Here is a 20,631-nt window from a genome sequence, read left to right as displayed (position 1 = left end):
ACTGGGTTCCCAGAACACTCATCTTCCACGATCCGTACTTCCGGAGGGCTCCCAGAGGAACCCCTCTTCAGTTCAGAGGAAGGAACTCAGGGGTTACAGCGGTGCCCCTTCCCATCACTACTATTTCCCCTCTGGGCGCCCAAACTGACATTTGATTTGCAGTCATTGGCACAATGCTGACTTGGAGGCCAGGGATGTATGCGGGACCAGGCCCTCTCCCGTCTCCCGAGATTTGGCGATCACGGAACCCAAAGCAATTTGTAATAATGCGCGCGTTGCCTGCAAATTTTCTTCGCTGCCAGGGAATAGAGCACGCGCTTCGCAGCCCCGCCCCTTCTTCCGGAACGACGAATTTCGAGGCTCCTATTGGGCTGGGGCGGGCCACGCCTCCCCGTGTCCCCCAATCAACTCCCCACTGGGTGCACTCCCTCCTCCTCAGCCCCGCCCCACCGCCCCACGTTACGTCGATCCTTCTCTCCTCCTCCGTTATCCCGGGGGCTGCGCTCGCGCGGCAAACCCACCTCCCCTTGCCTCTTATTGGCTGGTCAGGTCCCGCGCGAGCGGGATCGCGCCCTTCGCCCCCGCCCCCAAAGCCCAGCCATGCCTCTCCCCTCCCGCTTTCTCCGAGAGCCGACGCGAGAAAGGTTTTAGTTGCTTCTTGTGCGCGCAAGGGTGCGCGCGCCTCTCGAGGACCACTCCCTCCGCCTCGCGCGAGTAGCCGCAGAGGCTGGCAGCCCTTCCCGCGCACGCGCTCTTGTTCACCCCAGCCCTCTGCCCAGTCGCAGGTCTCCTCGCGCTCTGTCTGGCGCTGCAGCCACCGCAGTAGCGGCATTTTGTGTGTCTGTGTGTGTGTGTTTCTGTGTGTGTGTGTGTGTGTGTGTGTGTGTGTGTGTGTGTGTGTGGTGGGGGGGGGTGGGTGGGGGGAGAGCGCACGCGCACTGCGCCCTCCGCGCCCGTTCCCTGGACGCGGCCGCTGTGGTGGCAGTGAGTCCCTCGGGCGCGCACGCGCTCTCGCTTCTCCCCGCCACGCGCCGGTTATACCCTCGCGGCGCGCGCTTCAGGGGCCGTTATCCCCCTGCAACGGTCCCCGCGCCACGCACGCGCGGTAGCGAGGGTGAGCGCGCGCGGGAGCGGCGGCCGCAGGAAGGAGGCGCCGCCGCCGCCATTGCGAGGGAGGGAGGGAGGGAGCGAGCGAGCGAGAGAGGCTGGTCCGCCCTCCCCCTGGTTCCCGCCCCTCCCCCCTTCCCCTCCCCGCCCCCCCGCCCCGAGGGAGAGCAGCGGAGCGGCGGGAGGAGGAGGTGGAGGAGGCGGAGGAGGGAGCCCGCGAGGGAGGGTCCGCCCGGCCCCCCGCCGCCGGAGCTGCCGCCGCCGCCGCCGCCTCAGCCGCCGCTGGACGAGGAGCAGCAGAACATGGCGCCGGGGCCGCCGTCGCCGCTGCCGGGATCCCGAAGGCCAGGGCCGCGCTGAGGGCGCCCAGCTGGTGAGTGCGCGAGCTCGCGGGCCCGGGCGGCGAGGCCGGGCGCCGCCCCGCTGCGGGGTCCAGGGGGAGGCGGGGACGGCGGGGCCCGGAGCCCGCGAACAATGGAGGAGCCGGAGGGGGAGGGGAGGGAGCGGCCCCCCAGCCCCCCGGGCTCAGCCGGCCCCGCCGCCTCGCGCTGCGGCCCGGCCCGCCGGGGCCCGCCTGCCCTTCGGACTTGCCCCTGCCGGCCGCAGCCCTGCTGTCGCCGCGTCTGCCCCCACCCTCCAGTCCGTTGAGATCTCCGTGTCTGCCTCGGCTCCCCCCACCCCCCGGCTTCAAGCCACTCTGCTCCCAATTCTGCGCCTCCGCCTTCTCTCTTCCGCCCCTCAGTAATGCCCTTCGCCCCACCCCCCACCCCCCACCCCTAGACTCTGCAGTGCTCTTGGGACCCTTCCGCATCCCTGAATTCGGGACCCCCACGTTCAGATTCGTGACCCTTCTGCCTTCTCCGATTCCGCTCTCACCACCCTGGGTCCGTCCCCTTCTTTGACCATGTCCTGTTCCCCTCCGCTGCTGCACCCCCAGGAGCTGTCCGTCTAGGACCTGCGGTTCCACCTCCTCGGTGATTCATTCGAGACCCTGTTCGTCTTGGCACTACTGCCCCCAGGTCTTCTCCTTGGGCTTAATTCCACGTCCCTCTTGGGCCCTACTGCCCACTGACAAAACCTGCCGCCTCCCCCCGGCCCGCTCCCCACGGGATACCCCTGGACTCTGACCCCTGCCGATCTCGATGCAGTCCCCTGCCCCCTCTTGGACTCCGACGCGCCATGCTCGCCTCCTCCCCTCCGATCTTACTCCATTTTTTGCCATTCAGATCCTTGCCTCTCTTCCAGACCTTTTTGCCTCCCCACTCTGCCCCTCGTCCAGTTTCCGATCTTGCGGTGCCCTCCAGCCTGCTTGCTTTCTGACTTGGCCTTGATTGAAGCAGCCTCCACCCCCTTCTCTGACCCTGCAGCTCTCTCGTTCCTGCCGTTCAGTTCTCTGACCTTTCTCCCTAACTCAGCCTCGCCGCAGCCTGACGCCCTGCAGTCCCCGGTTGAGGTTTCTTCTCTCCCCCACCGCCTTATTGGCCCTCTTCTGAGCCGTTGCATTCATTTGTTCCCGCTTCCTTTGCCCTGTCTCCCCTTCATTTCTTCTTTGCTGAAGACTTGCTTCCAGCCTGTTTCTCCAAGGCCGGTCCTTTCCATTTGGCCCTTACTGGAAGACTGGGAATTTCTCTCTGATCCATCACCCCCCTTCCCTTCCCATTCTGCACCCCAGACCTGCCCCAGATCCTTTTTGCATCTGCTCTTGGCACTTGTTCAATTCCACCCCATCCTCTCTAATGTTTTCCTCCCAGCTCTGCCCCTTTGGGAGCTGTCCACAGTTGTCCACCTATGTTTTGGACCCATTTTAATTTTCCTACTGCTGTCTCCTCTTGGAGTGGTCCTCTTTAACTCTGGTCATCTTATGACTGCCTCGCCTCTCTGTTGCCTCTCAATTCTAAGTTTTCCCCCTGTTCTTCTCCCCCCACCCCATTTTTATTCAACCCTCAATCACAGCTCTCTCCTTTCTTGAATGGGTCCTCCCCCTTTTGCCTTGCCTCTTACCTCCTTTTTTGAGTCTCCTTTCTCTGGGTCTGCTCAGTATAGAGATGTTTCCCCAAGCCTTCCTACATGTCACTCCCCCCAGCCCAGCTTCCTCTTGAAGCTGTCTCAGTTCTTGTCTAGAGTCTCCGTCCCTTTTGTGATCCCTTTCGCAGTTCTGGTCTTCATTGCCTGGTTTTCTCCCTCATCTTTTCTTTCCTGTTGTATCTTGCTAGACTGCTTCTCTTCCCTTGTAGTTCCTATCAGATTTGCTTCTCCCAGCTCCCCTCTTGACCTGCCTATTCCCCACCGGGTTACTTCACCTCTTCAGGTATGCCTTTCTCTAGTCTCCATCTCACAGCTTTGGGGAGGAAGGGACTGGGTTGGGCCTAGGATGCTTATGTTCACATTTAGACTTAAGATTCGCTCAGCACTCTGAGGGTTTTATCTCCAGGGATCCTGTGAGATCTGGGTAAATAGCTGGGGTTGGTTGATTAACTACTGCTCTCTCGAGTCGCGGAGTGTCGCCCCTATTTCCCCCACTTTTACCAAGCGTAGTGATGGTGGAGGTAGTTCTCTTTCCATTGCCCCGCTTTTCTTTCCCACTCCCATTTTGCTTCCCCGCCCCTTTGAGTCCTGAGGCTTTGCAGTTTTGTGTCCTTTGGAAAAGGAGAATGCAGCTGCTCACAGGTCTGTCTTCTCTCTCTCACTTTCCCTCCCTCCTCCTCTCAGCTATCATAAAGAGGCAGTTGTACCCTCTCCCCCTTTCACCTCCAAGCCAGCATCTTTGGGGAGAAATTAGGGGTGTGTTTTTTTGTTTGTTTGTGTTTTCCAGCTGACAAGTCCTATTTTTGTTTCGCCTTTAGCTGGAGAAATGCCAGTTCTCAACTTCTCCCCAGCCCCACAGGGGTTATGGCCACGCTTGGTGTTTACTGTTCTGGGTCTGCAGAAGCTGCCAGTCTTGCTTGGCTTCCTTGATGGCCTTTGGTTTGCTGTGTGACCTTTGGGAAGGGTTGAAGGAAGGTGGGCTTGTTTCTTTTTCACCTCTGCCCCAGGAAGGATTCAGCTTCCTAGTCTTCAAAATGGTGAGGGCCTGGCTTTGGAAAGCTCTTTGCGGTTGTTTGTTGAAACAAAGAGTGCCAAGTGTCACTCAGATTTCTGCCCTCTGGTATTGCAGGCGCTTCCAACTGCAGAAGCTGAATTTCTCTAGGTAGCTCCATGCTTGGGGAGAAGGAGGGAACTCATTGGTGAACCAGGAGTATGTGGGTGGGCCCTGACACTCCCAGGCCTTTTGACTGCCCTGATTTGATAGAGAAATGAGTGCCAGGAACGGGCTGATATGATTGGGTTTTTGGTTTATTACCTGAAAAATGTGCCTTTGCTGCCTTTCCCTGAGCTGTTTTCTCCAGTGATCTTCTGTTGGAGGTGGAATATAGGAAATTCATCCAGAGGAAGAGGTGGTTTCACAGAAAACCGTCCAAGCATTCTCCTTCCTTAACTTGGGAGAGGGAACCTTTTGCATGTTCTAGGTTTATTTATTTTATTTCTTAAGTAGATCAAAAGCCGGATTATTTTTTCCCCCCTGTGGCCTAGGGCAATTGCATATTAAAGCAGCCATCCAGCTGTGAAGGAGCATTTACTGGAAAGACTTTCTTAACTGAGCTATGATCAAACTTTGTTTACTTCACCACTTAAATTTAGAAATAGTTCTGTATGAATACATGTGAAATAAAAACCATTCGTTGTCATCTACAGAATTAGACCACTGACTCATCAAACATTAGGGCATTTGTATATGAGACAGTGAGAGGGAATGAACAGAAGATCCTTATGGCTCCTTTCGCCTAAGTTCTCAGGACTTTAAATTTTGTGACAAGCAGAATCTGGTAAATTATCTTTGACATTTGTTTTCACCATTATTGACTTTAAGGTTTTGGTTCCTTTTTGTTCATTTCTGTTCATTTGATGAAAAGAATTCTGATGAATTCTCTGAATTTATTTGAGTTTTTATGTTGCCTGCTGCTGCCGCTGCTGCTGGTAAGTCGCTTCAGTCGTGTCCGACTGTGTGCGACCCCATAGACAGCAGCCCACCAGGCTCCCCCGTCCCTGGGATTCTCCAGGCAAGAACACTGGAGTGGGTTGCCATTTCCTTCTCCAATGCAGGAAAGTGAAAAGTGAAAGTGAAGTTACTCAGTCGTGTCTGACTCTGTGCGACCCCATAGATGGCAGCCCACCAGGCTTCTCCGTCCATGGGATTTTCCAGGCAAGAGTACTGGAGTGGGGTGCCATCGCCTTCTCTGTTTATGTTGCCTACGTTGGTATAAATAGTTGTTTTGGTTTTTATTCCTAATGTGCAAGTGACAGCTAATTAAGAATAAAAACAACTGTGTATTCAGTACTGCTTAAATTTGTGTTCCAGGTTTTTCACATCACTGGCAGCATAGGAAGTTTCTGCGTGCCCAAAGCCTAAGTTTACATAATAGGAGGAGAGGAGACAGAAGAACAAAGAGCTGTTTTTCTTCTGAGACTGGGAACTGATGTTCCAGAGATTGTCAGATTTCTCTGATGGTGACAGAGGCTCCAACCCCTGTATCAACATTTGTTTTCATGATGGAATTGGGTGCTGCAGAAATCTGAGGTGACAGCCTTGGCCTTCTGGAGCATTTAATGTGCCAGTTGGGGGTGGGGTGTGGAGTAGGGGAAGGCAGTAGATGACTGTTTTCAACCTAGTAATGTGTCTTCAAGGGTTCTTGCCCTGGTTAGAAAATCTTTATTACTGGCCTGATTAGAATTCTGTCTTCATTTTTTATACTAGCCTTTACTTTTGGCTACGTCCGCCCTCCCTTATATGTTGCCCCTTTTTTCTTGCCATGATGAAGGCCAAAGATTTAGGACAATAAAAGGATCAGAAAATAGTCATTCCTGGGATTCCCTGGCAGTCCAGGGGTTGGGATTTGACACTTCCACTGCAGAGGGGTGCAGACCCCTGGTGGGGGTCTAAGATTTCATATGCTGTAAGGCATGTGGCCACATACCAAAAAATAGTCATTTTTCTTGATACTGGACACATGGAAGGAGTTATCCTTGTGCATATCCATGGACCTGAAGGTGACTTTCTGACAAAGGACAGTCTGGGGAGAGTGAGGGTTGTATAGGTGACTGTGACCTACAGCCTCATAGGTGTGGTCAGTCTGTATATAAGGAGGAAATGCATTGGGCCAATACAGTTGGAGATCGAAAAGGTGAGCTTGGTTGTTTCCCTCTAGTCTTGCCTGCTTTCCCCTCCTCCATCTGCTGTGCTGTTCTGAGAGGGGTTGGGCCTCTTGTAGGCCTTTTGGTGGTAATGTGCTCTAACTATTGTCATTCATCCACTGACAGTCTAAACAGTGTGTTAATATACCCAGTCCCTGTGATAGTTCATTGACCATCTAGTTCAGTCACTGAAAATTTCTTTTTCACACTATATGAAATAAACTTGGAGAGTCTCCGTTTGAAGAGGGAAAGTGACCAGCAGAAATCCCTTGGCTTTGAAACAGCAGTTTGAAGATCAGTGCCTAGTCTAGCCTCCTCCGTTATAGTTGGGGGAATGGAAAGCTTGCAAGGGGCATAATGACAAGGCTTCCTGTCGTAGCTGAAAGAGTGTTGGACATACAGGTAGGAGACCTGGTCTAGGCTCTAACCTAATTAGATGGACTCTTGGACAAAATGCTTTACCTCTCTGGGCTTCTCATTCCCAGCCTGAAGTCTTGTGTGCCATCAAGCTCTAATTGTAGATTCTTGTTCTGGATCACAGATGACAGGACACTTGAGATTAGCCACTTGGTACTACTCTTAACCCCCCCCCACCACCCACCCCGTCCTCCCCCCATCAAATCCTGTGACCCAGAATGGGCCAGGCAGTGGTGGGACAGGGGCCTCTTTCCCCAGGGGATGCAGTAAAATGAATTGCATTACCTCTGTTGTATGCTTTTTCTTTTCTTTTTTTTTAAATATTTATTTGTTTTTGTTTATTTATTTGGGTGCATTGGGTCTTAGTCACGACATATGGGATCTAGTTCCCTGACCAGGAATTGAACCTCTGGCCCCCTGCATTCAGAGCTTGGAATCTTAGCCACTGGACCACCAGAGAAGTCCCCTGTTGTATGTTTTTTCAAGTATAAAATAAACACTTGCCTCTTTTTCAGCCATTCACATGAAGATAGTTTATAATTTCGGGAGAAAGGAGCATCCAGATTGTATTAACTACATAACTAAAACCATATACCTCCTAAAAAACAGTATGAAATTTTTCAAGCTGAGTCATTGTTGACCTAGGCTCTCAAATAGCAGTGGTTTGAATAGCACTTGAATTGCTGGTATTAAGAAATGCAAACAAATCTTTCATGTTCATCTTCCCCCAAATTTATTTCTATTTAATTTTTGATACAACACTTTATCAGACTTCGTCTATGAAGAGTTCTTGAAAATAGTATTTGGCATCTGTCAGCCTCACCTTCATTGCTTTGCTTTGCTAATGTTAAGAGACACCATTACTTTGATGTACTAGCAGAGAACCAGCCATGAAGCATCCTCACAGGAAAGTAATATTTGTTTTAGTCAAAAGTGGCCAGACTTGCCTGTCTGCTTTATCTTCCTTTGTTGAAATGGACACATTGTCATCTTATGAAATTTGCAGCAGCTGTGATGTTGCATCTGCATCTATAGGTACTTCAGACTGTTTCTGCTTTCTTAGTGTCTGCATTCTTTTTTGGAAACTGTTCTCTTGCTGGTCACTATTGTAATACTTGTGCTTGGTAATCAAACTTGAATAATTGAGAGACAGCTTCCTATGGTAAAGAATGTTGACTTCATCATGAAGAAACTTGGGTCCTAGCCCTGGCTCTGCTGCTTACCAGCTGTGTGATTGTGGCCAAGTCATTTCACTTCTGGGCTGCAGTTTCTTCATGAGAAAAATGAAGGGATTATATCAGTTGGTTTCCATTATTTCCAGTCATACCTAAATACTTTATGTGTAGTAGGCCCTCACTACTGCTAACTGAAACCACGCTGGTGCCAAAGACTTTTTCCTTTTTTGGGGGGCATGTCTGCTGCTTAAGAGTTTCAAGCCTAAAAGTGGCCGTTATGGTTAGTGCACACATCTCCCCGACGTTTTTGACATGCCCTCCTGCTCAGCATTTAATCCCTATACATACACACACAGCCACACACATGCACACATATCATAAATGTCTTGACCAGGGCTACGCAACTAATATATGAGCTAATTTATGGTAAGCTCATGTTACGAATCCATATCTGTCTGACTGTAAAATCTGTCTTTATTTTATTAGACTGCCTTGCCTCTCTGGGCTATAAGAATAAGCTGTAGTTTAATTCCTTAAGGAATTGTAGTCAGTTATAAACAATTAACTATATATGTAATATGGGGTGTGGTGAGGGAAGTAAATGTTGAATAGACTATTCTTACTAATTTCTGCTGTTCCGGAGGCAGTCCTATAGTAAACTGAAAGATTCTCATATTCAGAGACTCAGCACACATCAGGTTCCATATTCCAGTATTTTAAAAGGAATCCACAGCCACGTGTACCAGCTTATCTTTGTAGTCAGTATTGAAGAAGTTGAGCATTTTATTTCTGACCTGGATTCAAACCTGAGGTAGCAAAACTATAAGTAAATTTATCTAACAGAAATAAGGTAGAAATGTTTGGTTATGGAGTGGCCTTAAATCTGTCTTTTCTTTGGCAAGTAGAAAAGTGTCTGAATAGCTCCTAACTGAGAGATTTTATTCTGAGAAAACTCTCTGTGCAGCTAGAAATGTATAAATAAAAATATACTTTGCCCCTTGACTTATTTGTATGGAGCTCCCTATAATATATTTTTTTAAAAATCGCAGTTCAAAAAGTTCTTAAACAATGTTGGGGTGCAAGAATGTTTCCCAGCTACAGCTAGTAGCCTCCTGAAGTGTAAAATACTATTGTTGTGTGGTACTTCTTCCTATCTCCATTTAGAGATAGAAAGGTCAAAACCAAGGCTTCTGTATTTCGGCCTGCTCTACTTGAGAGTAAGATAAAGGAAAATGATTACTGTTAATTGCCACGGGCAATTAAAAAGGATTCTTTGTTCAGTACCAAATTGATTGTGTACAAATGAAAGTCAGCACTGCATTAATACAAGATTATTAGATTCTTGAAATCAACATCTTCAGCCAGAATGGCTTTCACTTCAAGGGAATTGTTTCACTGGGAATAGTGTACCTAAATGCTTGGTGATTAAAAGTATCACTATGTCTTTAGTTTTCAAAAATGCTTATTAAGTTTGTAGGTGGAAGACTGGTGGGTGCCTCTTTTGTAATACTATTTTAAATGGACTGATAACATTGAATACTTTAATGCTGCTGACATATAGGGAATTTATTCCACTTTGGTCAGCCAGTTGAAGAATGCAGATAAAACCTTTGGTAAATGAGGAAAAGGGCCTCAGCGCTGTGGGAGTGGGCTGCTGGCGTCTGCCTGGTGTCGGTCAGTAGACACAAAGGCTTAAAAATGGCCACTTTAGCTAAAGTAGTTATAGTTTGATGTGTATACAAGGAAGATGTATTTTCTTACATACATGTTATACAGATTCCTTTTTCATATGCTGGGGCATAATTTTCTTTTTCACATATGTTTTTTTCCCCCTATTCAGTTCTTCTTTTTTAATTTTATTTTCTCCCACACAGTTCTTAATAAATTGAAAACTGGTAATAAATTTGAGAGTCTCTATCTATAAGGTACTTCTCAGGATTTCACAAATGTGAATGTGTGGGATCATATTTTTAACTTTTACAAGTTTGTTCAAAGTCACATACCTGATGATGAATGGGTTAATAGTGATCTCATACAAATTACAAGTGTCAGAAGCATCTTATACTTACAGATATTTTCTATTTGTGTTATAATTGCAGATTTTTGGGGTCTCTGTTTACTTGGAATTAAAATAGGTATGGTCACTGCTCTGACTTCATGATGGGACTGTCAGGCAGACTGGGGCAAACTTTCTGGAAAACAGTTTGGCAAGAGATACAGTCCTTGGTCTGGTTATAGGTATCTGTATGGACCAAGAACTGGAGATGAGGACCAGAATTTGATATGAATATGTTAATTATAGTGGTGTGTATTGGGGAAAAAAAGAAACAATCTAAATGTTTTAACTTTATGGGAATGGTCACTTTATGGAAAAGTCTGGAGTCATAAAAAAAGATGATTTTGGAGAATTCTTGACATGGGAAAGTACACACAAAATGAAGTTAAGTATGAGAAAAAAGCAGAATATAGAACTATAAACAGTATGATTCCAGTTATTTTAAAATATATATGGGAAAAAGTGGAAGAAATATGCCTACGTGCTATTAGTATTTGTCTCTGTTGCAGAAATTTGAGTGATTGATTTTTTTCTGAGTTTTCCCAACTTTTCTAAAATGATTTGCTATTTTTGATTCAGAGAAAAAATATTAAAAATATTTTTTTGCAGTGTGGTTGTATTATGTTTGGTTTTTTCTTGAAAACATGAAGGAAAAATTGAGCTGAAAAGCAGGAACTTAGTAATCATGAGATCTGTTGGAGTTTAGTGCCTTTGAAGGTAAAGGCAGTCACACTTCTTAGAGCAGTAGTTGAATTAATGACAGCAGTGTAGCCTTCCTGGGTGGCACTGGTGTTGAAGAACCCACCTGCCAAGGCAAGAGATGCGGGTTTGATCCCCAGGTCAGGAGGATCCCCTGGAGGAGAAAATGGCAACCCACGCCAGTATTCTTGCCTGGGAAATCCTGTGAACAGAGGAGCCTGGCGGACTACGGTCCATAGGGTCACAAAGAGTTGGACATGACTGAAGCAACTCAGCACACATGCATGCATGGCAGTATTACCACGCAATAGCAGCAGTTGCTTCTTGAGTGCCAGGAGATTCCAGTGTGTTCCCTCACATCCTCCTCACCATAATCCTTGCCCTGAGGTGGGTGGTACAGCAGTGCGGGGACTGAGGCTCCCTAAGGGCGCTTAAGGCCACCAGGCTGACAGGTCAGCAGTCTGGTTCAGAGCCTTTGCTTGGAGCCTTTACATTCTAGCACTTTCTCTGGTGTGCCATATACTTTACAGAACTGATTTCACCCCAGAGATGAGAAGAATAAAAGTCTTACTTCCTTACTGATAGCTGTACCCTAGTCACTCAGTCGTGTCCACCTCTTTGCAACCCCATGAACTATAGCCTGCCAGGCTTCTCTGTCCATGGAATTCCCCAGGTAAGAATACTGGAGTGGGTTGCCATTTCCTCCTCCAAGAGATCTTCTTGACCCAAGGAGCTAATCAAGGTCTCCAGCGTTGCAGGCAGACTCTTTACCATCTGAGCCACCAGGGAAGCTCTGTTCTCTTCAGCATGATATCCCCCTGCCCTCAACCGTGCTTATTTTAAAGGAGCCATAGTGTATCGCTTTTTTCTTTCTTGGTCACAATCAGGAATGGACATGGAGCTAGTTATGTCTTCCCTTTTATGGGCCAAAAATCTTTAAGAGTTAAATTATTTCACATTTGATTAACTTTACTATTAAAATAAATTAAGGACTGTACAGCAGAAAAGGAAAAGAAGGGAAACATACTAATTCTTTGTAGCTCCAGAGGATAGAGGTGTAGGGAGAGAAGTGTTTTTCCTTTTTCCTCCACGTTCAGCCAGCGTTCAGGGGAGGATCTATGCCATGTAGAGTACCAGCTGTACAGAACAAGCCTTTTCTCTGAGAGTTGACACACCGTTTATAAAACAAAAGCAGTTTTTCCCTTAGAGGTAACACAAGGAACACCCTGTTTCTGTACCAGAAAGTAAAAAATTTAGAAGACCAGTGGCCTGATTTTTTTTTTTTTTTTTTGATCTTGCCTTAAGGAATTAAGTGTGACTGAACATTCAAACACAAGAATGTGTTGACCAGGGAGGTAGATGTCATCTTATTATGAGAAAGAAAGTGGTCTGAGTTCATGTTTTGTTTTGAATAAGGAATAATTCGGAAATTTAAGTTTTCACCTTCTTTGTATTGTTGTTACCAACAAGACATTTGCACACATGTGTACCTGTTCTTTTACTCGCCCTTCTTTGTTTCACCGGGGAGAGCGCTGAAGACCTGATGTGCGTTTGTAGTAGGGGGTTGACAGGTATCAGGAAGAAATTGGAAAACGGCTCAGAAGCGCCACAGGACTTTTCGTTTTGTTCTCCCATTTATCCTGTGAACCCATCGCTTTTATCCTAGAACAAACACGTCAATAGGAGCACGGTATTTGTTGAATTAAAGATAGGACTAATGAGAGAAACCAGGAGAAATAAAGCCTCTGAAGCCTTTCAGTGCTTAGACTCTTGGGTTTCCTCTAGTGACGTAAAGAACCCTTTCTTTGCGTTTTGCTTCTTAGCAGCTTTTGACCTTGGACGTCATTTATCTCGAGTTCTTATGTGTAAAATGGGCCTCAGTACTGTTCTGCCTGCTGCAGAGGCTTTTTGTGTCCAGATTTTTTCTTTTTTTTTTTTTGAGTGCTAAATGACAGCAGTGGATGTGGACATTCTGTCACATTGGACAGCCTTTCAGTTTTCTGGGAGGATGAAAAGGAGCAGTGTGATTAATGAAGCTGCTTAGGTAAGCCAGCACGTTAGATGCCTCACGAGAGCCTGGAGACGTTTTTGGATTCGTGGAGCAGCAGTGCTGTTGATTGGGCATCTTGTCGTTAACGACGGCAGCAGCCGGTTTTCGGGTCTTCCCAGGGTCTCACCCATCCCGGTGCTGTAGGTCACAGGCTGCAGAGCAGCGTTAGGACTGAAGCTGCGGTTGCTCCCCCCGTGCTGACCCCAGTCCCGCCCCTGCGCCCCAGTCTTGCACCCTACACCCCAGTCCCGCCCCCTGGCAGCTCTGCCCCCTCACGTTGTTGCCTTCAGGCGCCTTGTCCGTAAGAAGGGGGAGCAGTGTCTGCTCACAGGCTCACTGTGCAAGTGAAACAGCGCCTGGCCACGGTAGATGCTTGTAATGTCATTATTTGTGCCGTGCTCTTAACTTTTACAGGTCAGTTGACAATATGGTGGTGGGGCAGAAAAAGTGTTAATTTACCAATTTTTAGTTTCGCCAAGGAGGATATTTTAAAAACGGGGCAGAGGGGAACTACTCACTATATTCTGTTAAAATAAAAGGGTCCACTATCAGAGTAAAAGATTGCCATTTTCCTTTTTTGTCGGGAGGCGCACTTCTGGCTTGCAGGATCTTAGTTCCCCGACCAGGGATCAAACCCTGGTCTCCCTGCAGTGGAAGCGTGGACCTCTATCCACTGGACCACCAAGAATTCCCAAAAGGTAGCCTTTTTCAAGGAAGTTGGCAGCTTTACGCGGACATACATAAGTGTATGTTTCTAATTCTCATTTTTACATAGACTGGGGAAAACTACCACAGGCCAGCACCAGTTGTATGTAGACAGGCATTGAGTAGATTCCTGTCCTAGTTTGTCCATTTATTGTCACCTTAAATAAGCTCTTTGACTTCTCTGAGCCTTCTTTTTCTTGTGTAAAATAAAGATGCTAATTGCTATCTCACAGGGTTGTGAGAAACCAGGGGAACTTAAGAAGAATGTTTGGCATGTAGTAAGTGTTCAGTTGATAGAGACCATCACTCTCAGATGGTTGGTTAAGTATTAAGCCAGGTAAGCGAAATCCCTTGTGCTTTGTGCCACTTGGAATTCCAAGAAGTAGGGTGTCAGGCTCGATTGCAGAAATGTCCTACGGAGGTGTCCGTCTCTCCATTCTTCCCTCGTTTATTCTCAGCAAGCCGCTGGAGACACTAAGCAGAACCTGACTGTCGCTCCCCCTCTTTAAAACTCGAGTGCTTTTCCGTGGCCTGTAAGGTTAAGTCCAGATCACTGGTGTGGTCTTGTGTATTCCTCTATGGTTTGGCCCATCCTGCCTTCCCAGCCTGGTCACTCCTGGTCTCCAGAACACGCTCTGTTCTTTCTCTGCCTCTGATTTTGGTGAAGCTGGTTCCTCTTGAGAGTTCCTTTACCTTTACTCCGATTGGTGAATTTCCTGCTCACCCTTCCACATCCTCTCAAGTGTCCACTATTCTGAGGCCTTTCTTCCAGGGGTTTTCCTCAGCTCTGTTCCTTTAGCACTTTGCTGGTGACGTTAGACACATCCCTTGCTTCGTGTAGTGATATGTTTGTGCAGTTCTGAGTCAGCAGCCACAGAACACCTCTGTTTCCTTATCCCTGCGCCACCCCCCAGCCCAGCCATACAGTTGTTATCTTTGGAGACATCAGTTTTCTACCAGGGTTTTTTTTTCCTTCCAGAGTTGCTTTTTGCACACATAAACAAGCAAATAGAAATGATATATGCATTCCAACAGAAGCATACTGTAATTACTGTTCTGCGTCTTTCTTTTTTTCACTTAATATTTTGGGAGATGGTCAGTGTTAACACAAAGGAAGCTTCCTTGTTCTTTTTCAACAGCTCATGGTACTCCACCATACAGATACACTGTAATTAGCTAATCTCCTAGTGATGGACATTGGATTTGTTTCCAGTTCTTTGTTTTGCAATCAGTGCCGTAGGGGAAACTTGAAAATAATTTGCACAAGTGAGATTATTCCTGGAGGTGAAATTCCTAGAAGTAGAAAAGTTCTTCTTTTTTGGCTGAATGGCTTGTGGGATCTTAGTTCCCTGACCAGTGATTGAACCCGGGCCACCGCAGTGAAAGCGCTGAGTCTTAAACACTAGACCGCCTGGGAATTCCCGTCTCCTACTTCTTCTTTTTTTAAAAAACATCTATTCTTGGCGGTGTCGGGTCCTCGTTGCTGTTGCTGCGCGGGCTTCTCTAGTCGCGGTGAGTGGGGGCTTCTCATTGCGGTTGCTTCTCTTGTTGTGCAGCACGGTCTCTAGGGTAGTTGCTGGTAAGCCAAGATGGGTTTTTGAAAAACATTTTGATACCCTGAGTCCTGATATCAGGGGTCCGTGGCTAGATCCTAAAGCTTGCTGAAGTTCTGGCAGCAGTCCCCCATGGCTTTGGGTATTTTGATGGCCCATAGGACATGGTTGGAAGATGTCTGTGTAGCTCACTCAGCTTGGGACAGATTGGACTTTTCAAAAGCCCCCACCTGACATGACAGTCAGTACAAAATCCCTTTCCCCTGTGAGCTCACTCCTGGGGAAATCCTTTTACCCTTCACCAAGTGAACTAGGTCCTCAGAGACTCCTGCACTAATAATAGCCGTACTTCCTTAGTCTTCTGTATCCTAAGCACTGTCTTATGCATTTTACATGTGTTAACTCAAGGAATCCACCTAACAACTCTCAGAAATAGGTGCTGGTACTATCCCTGTGCCCATTTTACCGATGAGGGAACTGAGGCATCTTGTGTTTAGGTAATGCAGGTAGATTCAGAGAGAAGAGAGGAAAATGCCTGCCTTTTAGAAAGTGCCCAGTTGCACTTCAGTTTTGCTGGACTGGTTTTGTGTGTGTGCTGTTTCCTCTGTCTCTGCAGTTTCACCTTAATTGTTGACCTTGATTATTGGGAAATGTTTCTCCCACTGAAGGGTATTTGGATGAGCATAGTGCGTTCTTTTGTTTGTCCCCTTGATCCCTAGTTTAGCTTACCTGTTAAAGATTTCCAGAATGATCTAGCAGTTAATTTCATTTCTGTTTCCCACTCCTTTTTAGTGAGGTCCTAATTGAACTTTATAATCCAGTTTTTTCACCAAAGCTTCTCTTAGCAAACTACAGCCAAAGCTTGTTATTACTCAATTCTTTCCGTAATGCCGTCTTGAAACACTTTGCTTTTGGTTTTGGGGGAATAGCCCTGGAGATTCTGATATTGCGCGATGCTCAAGGGCAGGGCCAGTGGCATGTGTTGTGTGTCATCAGCCAGCCTGGAGTGCTCACTTCAGTAGCCACGTCAGATGCCTGTCTCCCCAGAAACCTTCCCCGGTCCTTCTCTGCTTCCAAGGTCTGAATTCGCGTCAGGTTGTCGTTTAGATCAGCCCCGTCTAGTCAGCTCAGTCCTTTACAACAGCTACTAGCCCCATGTGTCTACTTGACGTGTAACCAGGGGGACCAGGAAACTGAATTTTTAATTTCACTTAATTTTGATTAAACTTTAAATAGAAAAGTATCAGGGAGTGCAGATGTAGACAGTAGCCTCCACAAGGGAGAGGGTTTTCTTTTTCTACTTTTAATTCTGACACAGGGCCATCCATGCTTATGTGTTTGACGAACGTTTGATCAATAGCCCTCAGTGGCTGAAATACACAAGGGAAGTTAAAATATTCCTTAAATACTACTTCCTAGGGATAGCCATTTTTACAAATTGTGTTTTAGTTGTATAAAAAATTGCCAGTTTTCATTGACATTTCAGTGATTTTTGCACAGGATTCATCCTTCTATGAATTGACATTAATCAGGGTTGTTGTAGGTTTAGGAATTTTAGGAGATGCAGGCTTAGAATAAATGTAATAGAATGGGTCATAAGTTTAATAGAAGTATGACTAACATTGGTCAGGTAGCTTTATGAAGATTATTGTGACATAATGGAATTCTGTCCTCAGAATTCTGTGATTCAGGTCCTTAGTGAAAGTCATAAGAGGATAAATCATCATTCATCTTTCCACTTCCACTTTCCACATGATTTTGCTGGCATTTTGTTTTAAGGATAAATTGGATGTTTAGGTGTTTTGGCTTGGCTACTTGGGGTGGTTGGGCTCTTTAGAGAAAGAGGTTAAAGGATTCATGACTTGGTAGCAAGACTAAAGAAGCAGAAGTGGATCTGCTAGAATTTCTTTGGTCTTTCATAGTGGAAGCAGCACCGTAGGCCAAGTTCTGTTTGTAAAGGCGAGGATGGGATGTGCTTCTTGCCCATGTAAAGCTGTCACTGATTTAGTTTTCATTACATTTCTTTGAATTCCTAATAGTTTTCTCTAAATCATTTGTTTTTGAGAACTTCTGTTCTGAAACGATGTTGTATTTACATTCTAAGTGGGCTGGTGATGTTCTGGCATAGGGAGGCATAGATAAGAGAGAGTGATGAAAAATGGCAAACTGTGGTGCTCAGAAGGAAAGGAAGGAATTTTACAAAAGTCTTTGAATTAATGGAATATGGCATTGAATCCTGGAACAGAAAAGAGAATTAATGGAAAACTGAAATCCAAATAAAGTCTGCAATTTAATTTTTTTGTACCAAAGATGATTTCTTTGTTTTGACACGTGTACCTTGGTTATATTAACATTAGGGGAAGCTGGGCAAGGGCATATGAGAACTCTGTAATATCTGAAGCTTTTCTGTAAGTCTAAAATTATTCCAGACTAAGTTTTTTTGTTTTTTTTTTTAAGAAGCCTGGAAGAGCATGAGCATTTAGGGCTGTGACTTCATTAAGGGGGTGGGGTCTGTATAAATTTAGATTATATAAGGGCCCTCTGGGAGCTCTGCTTCTCTCCCACTTCCCTCCTTAAACTCAGTGTTGCAGCCATGTCGGATGACTGCAGCTCTCCCAGAGATCCTTGCTTCTGACTCTTTATGTACTGTTTTCTCTTTTATGGTATGTTTTCCTGCTACCCCCAACCCAACCAAAAATAAAATAATAAAAACAACTCCTAAAAACAACCCCCCCCCCAAAAACAACCCACATAACTAATTCCTGTTAATTCTTTAGATCTGCCTTAGATTTTACTTTTCTCAGAAAGCTGCCCCTGACCTGCAGTGGTCAGCCTCTTGCCTGAATTTATTCCTAATGTGGTACTTACCATTCTGTATTCTAATTGCCTCTTTTCTTTTCTCTTTATCCAGCTACATTTTAAACACCTTAAAAAGACAGGGGCTGGTATGACCCAGGAATATAGGCATCATTGATGTTCAGGAAATATTTCTTGAATAAATGTCTTTACAGCGAGAAGCAAGACACCTGCCCACACCCCCTCAGACCTCTTCAGTGAGGCAGTTTCCCTCGCTCCCTTAGGGAATGGTGGCTATAGTTGGCTGTATGCTGGCATGTATACCATAGATGGCTAGATCCCTGCCAGAAAGAAAAATCAGGACTATGGAGATGAGAAAGTCCTTGTTTAACAAACTTAGTCTTTTATTTCAAGCTCCCAGGAGTCCAATTTAGGAAAATATTTTGTTCTAAAATCTGCTAGTTATGTACCAAGTTATCTTTTCCTGTAGTACATTAATTTATATCTCACTTTACGATAAATAACGTGTAGGTTATTTTAAATCTGTTCTTTAAGTAAACCATTATCTAGATAGTTAAGACTGTCAGATACGGACCCTGCTCTTGAATTTCTTACATTCTATTTGGAGGAGAATAGCGTGCTTATCTCACAGTTTATTGCTGTGGCGTAATAACGTGACTCGGGTAGTGAGATGAGCAGGGCCCTCCGTCGTGATGGGCAGTGAGACAGTGCCAGTGTAAGCTGTTGCCTCTGTCTTCAGTTGCCTTTATGTTGGTATGACATCTAACGAACAAAAGGTTGATGAATTTAGGTTGCCTCTAGCACAACTTCCCTGGTGGCTTCCCTGGTGGCTCAGACAGTGAAGCGTCTGCCTGCAATTCTGGAGACCTTGGTTTGATCCCTGGGTTGGGAAGATCCCCTGGAGGAGGAAATGGCAACCCACTCCAGTACTCTTGCCTGGAAAATCCCTTGGATGGAGGAGTCTGGTAGGCTACAGTCCATGGGGTCACAAAGAGTCAGACACGACTGAGCAACTTCATTTTTCTAGCACAACAGGGATTAGACATGCAGATTCTAAGGAAAAGTTATGAACTCAAGGGTCTGTGGACCCTTAAGTGATTGAAATGGGGGAGTGGCCATGATAATGTCAAGAGTATGTGCTGAATTTGGTTCTGTTTATTTTCTGTGGAGAGAGGATCTGTAGCTTTCATTTAATTCTCAAAGGAATCCATGACCCAAAAAAGATTAAAACCCTCACTAGTTTAGAGTAACACTGAGACCCATGACCTCATTTTGTCTCTCTTTTGTTTGACCATTTTAGTTGGAGCACTGCATTTTGTTTTTCCCTGATAGTTATTTGGAGGAGTCAACTGTTGAACATCTAAGGGAGGTGTGTGTCAATTTTCTTTTTGGAAGCTTGGCTTATGGCTCTTAAGCCTTCATCTGTTCTCTCATTGTTTAGTAAAAATGGCTTTGTATTTGAAATATGAGCACTACTTTCCCGGGTCTGAGTAGCTGAGCAGTGGTCATATAAAGATGAAAATGATTAGGCTCTGACCTTAACTAGGCTTTCAGAGATACACAGTGTAAGAGCTCTGAAATGGGAGCTGAGAGTCTCAAGGGAACAACTATCACGCAGTGTCAAGGCCACAGTCTTGGAAGATGTGCAGGGTAGAATGGGAACATGGGGAAAGGTTATCTTGGCTTTGTTTCATTGAAATTTCACTGTTGATTTATTTCATTACCTCACTGGTATTTTGCAAACCTTTGCATGCGAGGCTGTAACATAGCTGAGGTGCACAGGCTCATTGACAAGCCGAAGAGGCCCAGCTGGAAATAAAACAGTGACTGAGGTCCATGCTGTAACACACGCATTCATGTGGGACTCAAGTCTGTTGACACCATTTCCCCTTCTGTGGACAGGGTTCTCACTGCCCTTAGTCACTCAGCAGGTGTTTATTGGCCAGCCATAGGGTGTGTAGTACTGGACTGGAGCCTTGGGCTGGGCTATTTACTTACGAGGAGAGGGCAGTGTCTTCCGGTTGCTCCCCATAATCAACATGGTGACAAGGCCCTTTTTGCTGGGAAGCAATATAGATGGACTTTGGAAGTCAAAATGCCAGAGTTCTAAGCCCGATTTTGCCATTTTTCAGTTAAGTAGCCTTGAATCGGGTCAGTTGACCCCTCTGCGCTTCTGTTTCCTCATGTGTATACAGAGATAACTATTATATAGGATTTTTTATTATATACTGCATATCAACTGTTATACAGAAGACCTGTCATATATCTGGGCCCAATAAGTGGAAGATATATTGTTGGCTGATGGGCATTGTAAAACTGGAGAAATTCTCTCATTTTATTTAGTCAGTAAGGAAAATTACTATGTCATTCGAAAGAAAGATTCTGCATATGTGAATAGGGAGAATTGGATACTCCTGGTTAGTATTAGAAACAGTGGTGATGTCCTTTTTTTTTTTTTTTTTTTGGTTGGTCTTGTTTATTCTGTTATTTTTACTAGGGAAAGGTTCTGGATTTGGGTTCCTGAATTTTTTTGTGTTAAGTGCAATTTTCTGAGAAAGGGTCCATATTTTCATCAGATTGTCAAAGAGATCCTTAACTGTCAAATGATTAAGAATTAGTTAATTGACCTAAGTCACAGTTAATACCCTTGATCTGAAATTATCCATTAAAGTAAGAACTGAGAACTTTTCCACATAAAAAGAATGTAATGAGGCTATATAGTGAATATGCAAAAGCTTTTATGTGCTGCTCTTTTTTATTTTTTAGGCTGGGAGGAAGTGGGACAAGTAGGGAGGGAAGAGAGGTGTCAGAGGGAGTAGTGAG

The 20,631-nt window shown here is 45.7% G+C and overlaps 1 protein-coding gene across 1 annotated transcript in view; it reads left to right on the top strand.

Moving 5' to 3' along the window:
- Nucleotides 1-1,206: 1,206 nt before the first annotated feature.
- Nucleotides 1,207-20,631, top strand: part of ARHGAP35 (Rho GTPase activating protein 35) — a 115,111-nt gene continuing 95,686 nt past the window's right edge. The window contains exon 1 of the mRNA XM_070387459.1: nucleotides 1,207-1,480. The gene's annotated coding sequence lies outside the window, so the exon portion shown is untranslated. The remainder of the gene's footprint in view (nucleotides 1,481-20,631) is intronic.

The sequence above is a fragment of the Bos mutus genome, chromosome 18 (assembly GCF_027580195.1).
Source record: "Bos mutus isolate GX-2022 chromosome 18, NWIPB_WYAK_1.1, whole genome shotgun sequence".
Taxonomy (NCBI): Eukaryota; Metazoa; Chordata; class Mammalia; order Artiodactyla; family Bovidae; genus Bos; species Bos mutus.
Note: the sequence above shows the minus strand (reverse complement) of the source record. Positions and strands in the feature narration are given on the sequence as shown.